The sequence below is a fragment of the Aethalodelphis obliquidens genome, unplaced genomic scaffold (assembly GCF_003676395.1).
Source record: "Aethalodelphis obliquidens isolate GAN/ISIS:26980383/991018 unplaced genomic scaffold, ASM367639v1 scaffold19, whole genome shotgun sequence".
Classification (NCBI taxonomy): domain Eukaryota; kingdom Metazoa; phylum Chordata; class Mammalia; order Artiodactyla; family Delphinidae; genus Aethalodelphis; species Aethalodelphis obliquidens.
In genome coordinates this window covers 11,643,046-11,655,868 of record NW_020837963.1, presented here as the reverse complement: position 1 = coordinate 11,655,868, position 12,823 = coordinate 11,643,046, and positions in this window count along the sequence as shown.

Genomic DNA, 12,823 nt, shown 5'->3' with positions numbered 1-12,823 from the left:
ATGTCCTGGTATAACTGTGACTATTACCTTCTTTCACTCGAAAGTGTGTCCTGTTTAACTGGTAGATGCTAAGGTCACCCTCTGGTTATGTCACTTTAGGCAAGCAACTTAACTTCAGTCAGCCTTGCTTTCCTCATTTATTAAATTAAAACAATACCGTCTACCTCTGAGGATTAGTGTTAGTGTTAGCGAGAATATACGTGTATATCCCTGATCATTGTCAAGGCATAGCAGGGACTCAGTAAAGGGTGGCTATAGTTACTATTTCCTCTGGAGAAAGTGCTGTAGTAAAGTTAAAAAAAAAAAAAGGTAAAAAAGTAAAAGTAACAAAAAAAAAAATTGAGGGAATGACATTGAGTCATCAAGGTTTTATTTTGCCAAGTAAGACTTAAGAGGAAACTATATGTCACCAATTACACACATCTTTTCATGAAAGACAGGTTATTTTAAAAGCTGAAAATGAAAAAAAAAAAAAAAGCTGAAAATGGAGGAAAGAAAATGTTAGAATAAAAGACAGTCCATTTAACTTAAGGTACTTATGATTATTTTTAAAAACACAATATCTTTTGAAGGGGATGAGAATATGTTGGTCCAAAATATGCTACTTTGGCATAGGATTATTTTGAGCTGAAGGCAATTGAGAATCAACAGATCCAGGAAAAATTCTCTGCCTTTACCTTATCTGCCTAAAAAGAAGGAACACATTTTCTTGTGAGGAAGATCCCCCCGACCCCAACCAAGGAGAGAAGAAAGGTTCATCATTGAAGACGGGGAGTCAACAGCAAGACAAGTTTGCATCAACAGACCTTACTTTAAAGTCAAACAGACTTTAACTTCCATTACGGTTCCCCAGATATTTCCTAGCCACTTCCCCACAGCTTATTGTCCCTAGAAGCCCAAACTTTATTTTTGTTAAGAAGGTATATAAGCCCTTGGGTCCAATTGCTTCTTTAGTTTCACTTCTTTTCTGTGAACTCTCGTGCACATAAATATTAATATAAATTATGTGCCTGTTCTCCTGTGAAACTGTCTTTTGTAGTTTAATTCACAGGTCCCCACTTACTCAATCTAAGAGGGTAGAGGAGAAGTTTTTCCTCCTGACACTTCCTTATCTCTGTAGGCAGCAGCCCTGTGAATGCTTAAAGACTCATAATGGTCCAAAGTCAGAAAGCTGGGGAAACAGGTAAAGCCGGGCAATCTGTCCTGTTCTGCATCCTGACCATCCAGTGTCATCTCACTCCCATGCTTCCCAAACGTTATTTCCAACATTCGGCAGCTTCATGATATTAAGCGTTCTTCACTCTTTCAGCCCAGTACTCAGCAGGCTATGGGTGCATTAAAAATATGCGGCTGGGGCTTCCCTGGTGGCGCAGTGGTTGAGAGTCCGCCTGCCGATGCAGGGGACGCGGGTTCATGCCCCGGTCTGGGAAGATCCCACATGCCGCGGAGCGGCTGGGCCTGTGAGCCATGGCCGCTGAGCCTGCGCGTCCGGAGCCTGTGCTCCGCAACGGGAGAGGCCACAGCAGTGAGAGGCACGCGTACTGCGGAAAAAAAAAAAAAAAAAATGTGGCTGATTTCCAACTTCATGTCTTCTTAGGTAAAACTTTTTATTTTACCAGCTTACTTACACATGGTTGTTACCCCAATTCACCTGTGTGTTTTTCTGTAGGTTTTGGACGTTAATGGATATCCCAATCAATATAGGAAAAATTTAGGTGATTCAATACAGAAATGAAAAGAGGCTTTGCATCATGCCTATAAAGAAGTAGCTGCCGTGCTTCACGTATTCATCTTCAGCAGTTTGCGCATCATATGGCTTAGTTTGGCTTTCAATCTGTACATAATTCAGAAGCAAAAACTCTTTTTTTTTTCCTTTAGCTTTCTAAAACATTCACCTTTGATAAAAAGTTGGGGAAAATTGACCTAAGCATCGTACATGGCTTCAAGAAAGGAATGAGGACATCTCCAAGAGGTCTCCCCACCTCCATTCCATTTTTTTCTCTGAATGCCAGTTAATATCTACGACGACTTTCCCAGCATTTAACCCAACAATGCTTTTAAAGATTTAATATTACCTTCTTTTCCCTCAAATGATATTTGCATAAGCCATAATTAAGTTTTTGGAGTCTTATTGAAAAAAAAAAACCCTATTGAAAGAGATAAAGCAGTGAGGCAAACACTGTAAATTGGAGTAGCTAATCACACAAAACTGATAATAGCTTCCAAACTGTAAAGTCAAAGTTTACTTATATTTCCTGAATATTATGACTATTAATATTTTAAGATCTATTTATACTAAGATATATCTTTGCTTTCTAATTTGCTCTTTCATTCAAAATGTTCTTTAACAAGGAAAATCTTGTAACCCAATATCATAATCAAGCTACTGAACTTTTAAACTGAATCCAGGTTCTTTTTAAGCACCTCATTTTCAAACATCAGGAGATGAAAAAGCACTTATTCTAAGATGCAAATTTTTAATTGTTTAGGAAAGTCGAAGCTTCTTTGGACCTGAAATACCAATATGAAATGTCCTTCAACAAATATGAATCTTTTGAAAAGATGCAAATTCATCATTATGGCTTTAACTCTACCATTAATTTTCTATTTAATACAAAATATTACATTTCATTATGGTACCATCTTACATCTTGCTTTATCGAAGTCCTCAGCAACTTAAAAATTCTTTAAGGAATGGAAATGTGTAATTTGAGCTGTGCCTAAAAGAGAACTCACCCAAGTCTGTAACCACACAATTCCTGTCACATGAGGTTGACAAGCAAATGACAAGAAAACTGTACATTTCAGCAACATTTATTTTGATCAGTCCTCTGTGACCGGAATGTGTTCTGCAGGGCTTCACAATGTTCATTAGATAATTTAAATCAGAAGGGTAGGAGGGGTGGGCAAGTGACCAGGATACACCTAAAACACGTAAATAATGAAGGAAAACCGTAGCAGTTGAGGCAAGATGACTGCCCTTGGACTTGGTCCCATTAAAGTCTTCCTAAAACAATATTTTCTCAGAAATTTGGACAAAAACTTGCAATAGTGGCTTCTTTTTGAAGGTGACAGTTGTTTCCAATATTTTATACAACCAAAGGATAAAATGACAGAAACTTTAAATTAAACCTTAGCATGCTACCAAACTAAAGCTTTTTGTGCAGAGCTAGTCTGGGAATAGCCCTGCAGACATTTCTTTCCTTGCCCCCCACCCTTTTTTCTCAACTTAACAAATGTTTGCTTTCAATTTGTTTTTGACAATAGAATTTAATAAACTCTTTTACCTAGTTAAGATTTATGAAAAGTGTTTCTCCCCCCACTTATCTCATTTAGAGAATATATAATTTGCACAATGGTAAGACAGGGGCATTTTCATTCTTGCCTTTCAAGCACTTCCATTCCAATTTTCATGGTAATAGTAAGTGCACTTAACAACAATGGTCCATTGATCCAGCGTGTCTTCTACCTGCCCTGGAGCAACTGGGAAATTGTTAACCATAGAAGCTACAAAACAGATAAGGGAATCGACCATTAGTGTGAAAGCGCTGCCTATAATGGTTTCGATAATAATTAATATGCAGGATAGCTAGTCCCGTCACACACCATTTCAGACTAGAATTGCATCTGTCAGTCCAAATCCTGACTCCATTCGGGGCATCTAGCACTGAATCTAGTTAGACAGCTAACTGAATTAAAACAAAAATCTACAGATGCATGATAAATGCACAGGATGCTGTGTCACACATGAATGACTCCTGTACAGGCCAAATGACAGATGTATTTCCGCGACTCCAGGCCAGGCTCCAGCTCAAACCACTCTTCATTTATCAATAATTGGGCCTTAATTTCATTTGGCAGTGGTGGAGCAGCGTGCTCCGCTTCCTCTCCAATAGACGAACACTAATTAGACTTTTTTTGGGGGGGGGGCTGGGGGGGCAGGAGCCAATCTTTTGATTTTATTTTAAATACTTAACGATAAGCAAACTTCGAGCTTGTCCTTCGGAAAGGAAGGGTCTGTTTCACCCGCAGCTCATTATGAGTGATAATCTATTGCAACGGGAACTCTTCAATTATTAGTGTTCCAATTTGATAAAGATGAGAAACATAGAAGAAGCCAAGTGGAAAAAGAAATAGGAGGATGGACTGAGCTTGTGCATCAAGTGTCTTAAAGCACTTGCTAACTCTTCTTACTCTTTGCTGAGTTTTACTTCGATTCTTAGGTCTGCGTTTGTGTTTGTGTTGTGTGTGTGTGTGCGTGTGAGAGAGAGACAGAGATTCACAAACATCTTACATGGAATGGCAATATAAGAGGGAAATTATAGAACAATTCTTGCAATTGTAAACAGAGAAAATTATTAGGATTATTTTTTCAGGTTATCATGTGAATTTTCAGACTAATTTTAATGTGCTTGCTTTTCTTTTAGGTGAATTCATTGTAATTGTTAGTAAAATGTCCGCGAGTTCCTAAAAGGGTTAGTGCTTTCCACTACCATCCAAGTAGGAAAAACCTCTCCCCCAAAGGGTTTCCAATCATGTATATAAGAGAACACACCAAGTCCCTACTGTCTCATATAAACCAGCCCCAGAAGGACAAAAGATACATGGAAATATCTGTATACTGGCCACTTCCCCCCGCCCCCGCCCCCTTATAGCTACATCACGGGGATTCACATTCCTCTTGCAATGCCTACAGAGTCCAAGTGTTCATCATTCCCTTTTTTAAGCAAAGGGAAAGCTGGTACGGCATGGCAGACCATGGGCTCTGGCGTTCCCCCTGGGTGGACCTTTCTCTATTGAAGGAGTTGTTGCTGGTTGCTCATTGGGATTGAAAATTGGCTGCGCTTTTCAGATTCTCTTGAGCTTCTTGCCTCTCCTTCCAAACGCCACCCCACAATGAGTGACAAATGGGGGCCCTGCTTCTCCCTCAACTTCCAAGCACGAGCTTCTTGTCAGCAGGGAGCCCTATTGATCCACTCTTGAGATTTTGCTCTTCCCTGCCACTCAGACACTCTTCAACATCACGTTTATTATTCTTCGCTGGCATAGGTGACGGCGGCGATGCTGTGCTGAGGACTGATTGCTATGCCCAGATGATCTGTTGAAGTTGGCTGCCTGATCCAACATACAGCATAATTGAAGAGGACGAGGAACAGAATCCACTCCTGTTTCACCCCAGTAACTATGCCAAATTCAACAGCGAGCCCTCCATATGGTCTAACACAAGTGAGGTAATGTGGATCTTATGCCATAACAAATGAAGCTTCATAGGTTTCAATGGCTCATAGTAGCTCTCAGGAATCTTTCCTAGCAACTCATGGGAAACTGAGCAGCATGCCATAAACGGGAAAGCCATAAATAACTTTGCAACTCAGCCACCAGGGGTGTGGTGAAATGCTGTGCTTGCATTATCCACTGTAAACACTGACAGACATGGTAGCACGTCTGCCATTTTGTAAGCAGGCTCCCCTGCAGAACGCAGGGGCACTGAAGGATTGGCATCGTACTTGGGAAAGATCCGAAAGCTTAAGGAATTGCGAGGACTAATCTCTAGAAAATGTGCTATTTGTAATTCCAGAGTAACAAGATTCTTAAAGACTGTTGTACTTCTAGGAGATATTCAGTGAGGAAGAGAAAATAGAGTATTCGTATGGTATATTGTATTATTACCTAAAACATTCATTGACCCTCCCTGTGGGAGGATTCTACCCCATTGACATTAAGCTTGGCCACGTGATCTGACCAGTGAAATGTGACTGAATGTGTCACATGTCCATTCTCAGCATGACCTTTAAGAGCCATCATGTGATTCTGCCATGAGGCCAATAACATCCCAGAGAGGGGCTGCTCCATCAGCCTGGGTCTTGGAGTGAAGGCACGTGAGGCAGCGCCCCGGTCAACCTGTGATGAGCATGTAATGTGAGCAGAACTAAACTGTTGCTGTTGCCAGACACAAAGATCTGAGGATAATTTATGACTGCAGAATAATTTACCTTAAGATGGCTGATACAGATCACTGCACAAGTTTAAGATAATACGGACTATTTCATTCTAATTACTTTAACATGCATATTTCACATTGGCAACCCATGAACCCGAACAAACGATGAGAAGAGGATTGGTTTTCTGTGATCTATATATATAGAGAGATATATATAGATATATACATACACATACATATATGCATACACACACACATACACACTAGTCTCCACTACCATTGACCCTTCTCTTTTATTTGCACATGATTCTTTGGACTGACCGACAGCAGTTTGCAACCAGCATGTGTCTACCATTACTCTTGCATGTATGGCTGCTGGTGTGTCCTTTTCTCCTCCCTGTGTGATCTCCTATTTGTGTCTCTAGTACTTGGTTAGCAGTCTCTCTCTCCCTCCTGGCCCCCTTAAGGAAAGAATTCAGAGGCCTTATGGAGTATTTCAAGGTTTGCTGATCTAGACTAGAGTACATCAGTGCCTGGTACGTGGCGGTAATGTAGTCACATTGAGCTTGCAACCTGTCATGCCCAGAAGGGATTGATTTAGTTGCCCCAAATCCCTCCTGGACAATGCACGCCTGGGGATACTGTACTTGGAAAGAGGCCCCTGGAACTTCGCTTGAGGTCAAGGGTGGAGCAGACTTGGCTAGAGGTCTACGGTGGGTAGGGCCATGGTCTCTGGGGATGCAGCCAAGGAACTGGCACCTAAGTGAACACACTGAGCAGAGAGGTGGAGTTCAGGCGTAAAGGAGAAACTGGAGACCAGAGCTCAGAGGAGGCTGGGAAAGGGAGGGAACCCATGTGAGGTTCCCAGGGGCTCTCTAGCTGGGCCCCAGGCATCGTGTAACATGCTCTTGGTTGCCCTTGGGGATGGAGGTTTCTGTTAAGAACCCAAACCTGCTATGCCCCTAATCAGCCCACTGTGTTTACATGTTGACATGAACAAAACTGTTCTCAGCCCTTGCACCATGGAGTATGGCTGTGGTCAGCCTCCAAAAAGGTGAGCCTGGAAAACAGTAAACCAGACCTATGTTTATCCTTTACTCTCCTGAGGTGTCTGACCTCTGCCATCAGGGTGCTCCTCAGAAGCCTGGAACTCTTCACCATTCCTTGGACCAGGGCCTGACTTTCACACAACAACCAGAGGAAAATGAAGACAATTAAACTAAGTTTTTCCTAAAACTCACATAACTGATTTTGTGTGTGTGTGTATAAATTTATGCACTGATGGCTTTGGTCTTTAAATTTACCTTTCTTTTATGTGACATGGATGATAATACTTGGTCATTTTTCTACTTTAATATCTTTATTTGGTCAAACAAAAAAGTAGCAAGCCAAGTCAGTCTGAATTTCTTTTAAACTTTACTGGTGAGTGAAATCAAGAGTCTGGGAACCACTGATCCACACTGTCGCAAGGTTTTAGCTGGATCATTCCCCTGGTCACAGGAGACCTAAGAGAACTTCTGAGATTTACTGCAGACACAAATCTGATGACACTGGGAGGACCTGGAACATGGGGAAGGTTAAGTCTGTTCTCTCCTGCCTCTAGACACCCACAGTTGGGAAGATTCTGAACAAGGACAGAACCTCATTTTATCTGGGGCTTTCGAGGACTCTGAGAGAGCATATACGCATATATTATCCCCTGGAGACTTTGCAAATGGTCTCATAGCTTTTCTTGTGAGAAGACAGATTTATAGAGGGTACTGAATTCTATAGAAAGTAGAAGTCTAGGTTTTCAGGGTCACTTTACTTTTATCAAAAGTAGACCAGTCTGTGCAAGGTTGAAGGTTGTATTTGGCTGTCTTCAGGCTCCTCACTGTGCAGCCCATGCCCTTGTGAACAACAACAGCAAAAAAACAAAGAGCATCACTCATCGTCCAGCTATACAAGGGTTAGGTCGAAACCCACTGCAGTCATCCACCAGCAGTGCACCCTGAGCAGAATTCAGGATGAAAACCAGGATGAGGCACTCTGTGTTTTGGATAAATGGGTCCCTAGAAAATTAGATGCATGTCTCAGGAAGAATTTCAATGATCCCAGATTCTTGCGTTTTCCTATACATAGAACAGCACTATAATCAACTTGAGATATCTGTTTCTTGTGATTAGTAGTAATCTTTTCTCAAAATGTATGCTCGACTGCATGCATTTCCTAGCCAAAAATTCATATATATACTGGCTCTTCCCCTACCTCTTTGGAGCAGTTCCTCAGAACTGTCTCCTGTGCCATAGTCCTCAGTAAGGCCCTAAACAATACTCAAACCCATAACTCTTATGGTGTGTGTTTTTCTTTAACTTGACACCCCTTTCTGGGTAGACCTTATTCCTAGGTTCCCAATGACTCACATTGTCTACATCTCCTTAAGAATATCTGTGCTGGAAAAAAAAAAAAAAAAAAAGAATATCTGTGCTGGTTAGGATTCTTTGTTGCTGGTGTGGAAGAGGAAAAATAATTTTCCCTCTACCCTTCTGAATTTTTAGCTGAGACCCCTGTGACCAAACACAGATCAACAAGAGAAAATAATAAACAAAATTTTATTAACATGTATACCATGTGGGAGAAACCCAGGGAAAAAGGAGTAACTTTCACAGGTGGCTTAGAATTCAGACTTAAATACCATCTGAACCAGGAAAAGGGAGGGAGGATGTAGGCCTCTTAAAGGAGAGTAAATGATTTTTAGAAAGGATGAAAGGGCCCTCAGAAGAACAGATGCGAGATGTGATGATTTGTGACAAAGTCTGTCTGGGTGTGGTACCTACTTCTTATCTCCTTTCCAGGATAAGAGTCCTTCTTCCTTAGTTGAATATACTCCCAGGGAGGGGATTATGACAATAGAGTTCCTTCTGAAGGATCTGTCTTCAGGAAGATAAAGGGGATTCACAGAAAGCCTCCCTGCATTTACTGTTTTTCAAGTGCCCACAGCTCAAAATAATCAATATACCAAAGCAGCATATTTTGGGGTGTTGTCCTTCACTAGCAGCAAAAAAACAACTGTGACTACCTTCAATGAAAGGAATTTATTGAAAGGATAAGGTATCCTTCCAATAACTACCATTAGCATTGTTCCTAAAAATCAAAAGCTATCTAGAGAAAATAGACCTTGAAAGATAAGAGTTGTTCTAAGGACCTAAGTCGTGGGAAGTAAGTGACAGTCTTTTCAGCATGCCAGCACTGGGATGAATCAACTCCAATCATTTTTTTTTTTTAATTCTTGTCATGCTCTCCATATTTAAATTCCTAATATCCTGGCTAGTGTCATGCACCCATCCTTGTCCTAAGGAGGGCAGGACAGCCTAATGGACGGTTTTATCAGGACTGTAGGCAATGAGAGAGGGGAAGTCCCCAAAAAGGAGGCTGAGGGGGTGTGACCAGAAGGCAAAGGATGGATTCTGCATGGGCAGAACAATGGATGCTTTAGTCTCCAAAGAGAACTTTCTGCTCTGCATTCCAGACTTAGACCTCCAACGGCCCCCCAAAGCAAACCGATCCTTAGCAAGATGGTATGTTGTCTAGAAACAAAAACATTCTAAAAACCAATGGCCTGAGGGGCAGTTAACTATTTCAGCAAGAATAGCAACTTAAAAATCATTTCATAGTAGTAAAAATTAACACTGCCTAAGGAGAAGACGGAACTGCCTGGGGTTCTATGAGGGAATTTAATAAATCAGATCAGGGACCTTAGTGCAAACCTTTGAATGGTAATAGGAACCAAAATTTTGCCTCCTAATCATATGACCTCTCCCAAATCGTTCACCAAGCTGAACGTTTTAACTAGCCAAATAATTGTGGCTGAGGTCATTAGGGCTCCCACCATTTGAGTCGGAGACACCGAAGGAAAAAAAAACGTCATTTTGAAAACTCTCTAGTGATACTTAACTGTCTAGACAATACTCTGAATGTTGTAAGTCTTACATGAAAACTAACATAGCTTTTTATTTCTTATGACCAAACACTCCACAGAGTATCTTATATATCCTAGATCAATATATGCTAGCAAACCTGTTTCTAAATATGACATTTACAGATGATTTCTGAAAGAAACATCATCCTGGTACTGAAAGAGTTTATCCCATCTCGTTTAGTTTTTGATATTTTAAGAATATTTCGATTTCACATTATTTTATAGCATTTTGTGCACTGCCACCAAAAAAAAAAAAATCTTAATGAGTTTTTAGTGCCATGGGCCTTGTCTTTTTTTTTTGTACACATAGCCAGTTTAATTTTCAGCACAGTAGAAAATAGTTTTTTTTTTTTCACATTGCAAAAGGGGGAAGATAGTTTTTTAGAATTGGATGCATGACTTTTACAAAAGGGAGTAGGTGCCTTGTTTAAATGTATTTTGATGGAATATGGTAATAGATTAATTAGTTCTGAATTTTCTAGCAAGTTATTTCATACTCACCATTCCTCGTGCAGGTCCCATGAAAGTTAAACAGAAGTTAAAACACATAGTGATAACCTTTGCCTTTGTGCCCTTGATAATCATCTGCTCTCCTTTCTATTGATTATCTTGCCAACCTGTCAGCTCTTAGATGCTTTACGCAAAAAGATGAACATACTGACAGCCAGAAAGTAAGCAGGGAAATGGAGGACAGGGGGTGTTAGCAGGAGTACGACTCTTGTCTCCTACTAATCAATTGAATTCCTCTCAGAGTGCGTGGTTTGAGCTTGGAATGAATCGTTTACAGTCTGCTCAGAAATACGGAGTCATATGGAAAAGCCAACACACGTTGGATGAACACAAAGATTTCCAAAGCGTTCTGTCTTAAAATTACAAAGGAACAGGAGAGAAAGGGTTTTGACTCTTTGCAAAGTTGAAGGTCCACAGGCTTTCACTCTCTTCCTTCCCACCCCATCCATTCCCTTAGCCATTATGGTGTTTCAAAAAGTAGTACATTTACCTGAGATTTGAGAGTCAGGCCAACGTATTTCAGTTCTACTTCTGTTATGACCTTACCCCATGGGAGGTGCTGGGCAAATGACCCCAATTCTCTCAGTCTGAGTTTCCTTGCAGTGGAACTATGAGGATTAAGTGAAATAATACATCAGAAATTTTGGTCCATAGAAAGTGTTCCTTTAGTAGCTTTAAAATTAGCTGACATTTAATGAGAGGCTATATGTCTCAGACACTTTACATGTACTCATTCCAGATATAATCTAAAGAAACTATCATTATCACCACTTAGTGTTGGGGATACCACAGTTCAAAGAGGTTGAATAATTTAGAAATGAGCTCAAATTTTTGGACCCCAAAACCTATACTCTTTCTACTGGGTTACTGGTCATGTGTGATCATAAAGATTTAGAGTTAGTCTGTTGTTCAAGTATTATGGACCCATACCAAAATTGGGAATGCCTGCAAAAAGGTGTTCAAATCCAATGTTCTATGATGAGAAGAAAATTATGAAGGAGGTACACATAGTACCATGATGTATTATGAATTACATTCGAAGATTCTGCATTCAAAGGGGCCCTGCCACGAAGCTATTGGAAGGATCGTGCTGCCTTTTTAGTACCTAACACCATTACCGGGTTCAATCATGAGGCTAGATACCATTTAATATTTAGTTAAGTATACTTTTCTTTACTATACTTTACTAATAAAATTTGAGACTCCAAAATGTAAATCATGAAAGCAAATTGGAATCTCAGAAAATTAGATCAACCATCAAAGTTTCAGAAATATTCTCTATTTACTACTTCGACCACAGGTACTAATGTTACTTTATTATCTGGTATATATGATGCTTCTTAGTACCCTGGGAAAATATTCAATAAGAGAGGCAGGGTGGCATACTGGGAAGTCTACTGGACTTGAAGTCAGGAGATCCCAGGTCCAGTCCTTACTCTCCATGACTTCTCAGGACCTTCATGTCCTTATTTAGAAAGTGGATCCACTCATCTCTAAGGTCTCTTCCAGCTCTGAGACTGTAGGATCTGCAAGAGCTCAGAGGCATGGTAAGGTAGATCATGTACTTGATTTTCTAATTGGACAGGCAACAATGTGCCTAACTCTTAACCATCAAAGACAAATATAGAGGGATGGAAAGCATTCTCTTCCCTGCCCATTCGCAAGCACTTGATCGTCATTGCCTGTACAGCCTTTCACAGGGCCCAGCACCCAGCAGGTGCTCCATCAATGGTCACTGAGAGCCGCTGCTGTTGCCACTGATGATGAAGATCATGATGATCATGATGTTGATGATTATGATGGTGATGGACTGGAGCAGTGAGGCAAGACCCCAGGAAGCCTGAGAATGTTTCTGCACGTCACACTTTTCCCCTCTACTTCCTCTAAGTTCATTTTTTGCTGGCTAACTGGGGTCCAAGGCCATAATGAAGCAATGAAAGTCATCAAGTGATTCTGTCTAGACTCCAGAAAGGCAGGTATAAACTTGAAAGGTTTTATCTTTCTTCTATGGCTCTACAATTTGGCTCCTTGGCTGGAAGAGGAGAATGCCATGGGTTAAACAGTGCCATTCTGAATTCTCTCAGTAAAAGATAGTTTTTGTTTGTTTGTTTGTTCTGTGGGTAGAAGTGTATCTGTATAAATCATAATCCTTTGTGAAAAGTTTCTTTTTAAAAAATTATTCTTGGGAGACTTGTATGTCTTCTTTTCCAAACATTCAGTGTCCAATAGGTACAGAAAGGTCACAGGTTGGACATGGAAGCGTATCTTTACCACTTTATGTTATAGTGGAGGTACTGTCCACGCCAGGATGCCTGGACGCCAGCCTTACTCTATTGCTGAAGTCCTTGCATAAACAGTGTTTTGAAACCCTGAATAACCTAGATTTGGGGTTATGTATTGATGCATATAGTATT